The sequence below is a fragment of the Malus domestica genome, chromosome 16, assembly GCF_042453785.1.
Source record: "Malus domestica chromosome 16, GDT2T_hap1".
NCBI classification, from domain to species: domain Eukaryota; kingdom Viridiplantae; phylum Streptophyta; class Magnoliopsida; order Rosales; family Rosaceae; genus Malus; species Malus domestica.
In genome coordinates, this window is record NC_091676.1 from 33,821,129 (window position 1) to 33,823,579 (window position 2,451).

A 2,451-nucleotide genomic window follows, 5' to 3' on the forward strand; every position below is an offset into this window, starting at 1 on the left:
GGATTATAGATTGTTGAATCCTCGGAGACGGACGCCTACCGAACTACAAGCACAAGAGTAGGGGCGAAATTCTGTCTTTAGGACATTGCATTTATGCAAGCCTCAATCTTCAAGATTGTCAGTTTTCCTAACTTTATCTCTAGTTGTTTATATGAATTTTGTATACTATTGATGTTGTGATTTTCATATTTTCTAATATTGCTCCAACAATGGCTGTGTACCTTTGCTTGCTGGTTGCCAGCTTTTCGTGTTTCCTTGACCTTCTGGCTTTGTTTATGATATGATATGTTGCAGGAAAAAAAAAAGTCTTAAACTTTTTTTTTTCCAAATTTTTTACTATTATTGGAGGAGGAGAGTTCGGAATTATTACAATTATTTAGAGGATGAAGAGTTTTGAATACGGAATCTATAAGTAGAACTCAGCAATCTATCCACTAGGTTACTAGTGCACATACAACATAACTTGAATTCTCTCTCAGTGGGTTAGAAAGCAACAAAGAGTCCTATTGAGACTGTATATGTGTAGGAAATAATGACATTACAGTAGTGACCAACAACTATATATTCAAGCGACAAGGAAATCGAACAATTCTTTAGGTTAATGTTTACAAGAATGTGGAGGTATCTTTTTCAAATAGGTGCTGAATACGTAAAAATATATGTATCTGAGTAGAGAATTCAGAAGCCACACTACCAATAACCAATCCAGGAAAATAAACCTTATTAACGAATAATGAAAGCAGAAATTAATTTTTCTGTATAAGGTTGAACAGTTTTTTCAAATTTATAAGTATGAACCAGAGATGAAGATGACGAGATTTATGAGATTGATCTGCAAAACAGAAAGAAAAATGTAAACTTTAGTTTATAAGGAGGCAAATGCATCAGGTGAACGTACAGTTTCTAAATTAATTATTAAGAATTTTATTTGATCTCAATGAATAAAGAGGAAATATTCAACAATTTAATGTAACTGAAAAAAATGAAGCGAAAGATTTGAGCGGGTATCTGCAAGAACTTACTCTAGTCTTTCCAGTAGGATTCACTTGTTTCATCATCCATGAGTTTCTCCCAAGCGTCAAAGATGGCTGTGGAAGAAGTCCCCGGAGATACTGCTGCTGATGAAAATGCAGGAGGTGGTTGGTTCGAGGTCTGCACATATATATCACCAAAGCAACTACTGCTCATGTTCTCCTGATCAGTACTATTGTTACTAATACCTCCTTGTGCACCAAACCCACCTTGAAATCCTTCAAACAAGTTAGAAACCGCGTGGAAGCCATCGACTTATCAGCCTGCTGGTTCCATTTTTGACCACTTAGTATGGTACTTGCACCACTCATATTCCCTCCTCCAAACAGATGAAGGCTGAGAACCAAAATGACTATTAGTAGTAGTGTTCTTCACGTCTGCATTATAATTTTTAGGAGGAACTACGCTCACGACTGGCATCATGTATAAACGTTGAAGTAACTGCATTTTGGCAAGTTGGGCAGCACCCGCTGCTGCTTGCAGGCTCATGGCATTGTCCCAAGGACTAGTCATCATGTTCGAGTTGCCAACAATTGCTGCTCTGAGCAACCATGAAAGGTCGAGGAGGTGATTGAGGTCAGTCCTTGGCCTTGGCTTGTGGGTGTTTGGATCAATCCCCATGTGCAGGAGCTTCTTTCTCAGGTGGGTGTTCCAGTAATTCTTGATTTCGTTATCCGTTCTCCCTGGTAGATGAGTTGCAATCTTTGACCACCTGAAAGAACAAGCACGTAGACCTTTAATTAATTAGTTTCACAAATTAGTTTTACAAATTTGTATAGAGGAAACTTAATTTATATGTGAATTGTGATGGATGGAGAAAATTAATTAGCATACTTGTTTCCAAGAACTGAATGAAGATTGATGATAACTCGTTCTTCCTCTTTGGAGAACTTTCCTCTCTTAATATCAGGCCTCAGGTAATTTGTCCACCTTAATCTGCAACTCTTGCCACACCTGTTGAGGCCAGCAAGCTTGGGGAGAGCTCTCCAGCTTCCATGACCATTTCCTCTAATATAATCCGTCAATTTCACATCTTCGTCCATTGTCCAGCGACCTTTCTTCAAACTGTTTTCTTCATCACAACAAGGGGATCCAACCATTGTGCTAATATTCATACACAAACAGGGAAAAAGGTAAGAAAATAAGATGGCACGATAATTATCAGGATTAGGTATTGCATGTGTCATCAACGAGACAGTATGGTCGACAAATTTTCGTAAAGCCACCAGTCAGATTTTAATTGGATATAGAATGCCAGAAGAATAAGGTGGCGTACCTAGGATTCAAGGTTCGGATTGTGTTTATGTTTTGTGACAAAAAACTAAAAGGCACGCGACAACGTGACATCAAGAAAAGCAGATGGAAAATATACAGATTGTGTGCTACTTGAGAAGAAGTGTTGTCATTGACTGTTGTTGT

At 38.1% G+C, this 2,451-nt stretch overlaps 1 pseudogene; it reads right to left on the reverse strand.

Annotated features, from left to right (window-relative positions):
- Positions 1 to 1,023: 1,023 nt before the first annotated feature.
- LOC103403685 (transcription factor MYB39-like) lies at positions 1,024 to 2,132 on the reverse strand (annotated as a pseudogene).
- Positions 2,133 to 2,451: the final 319 nt, after the last annotated feature.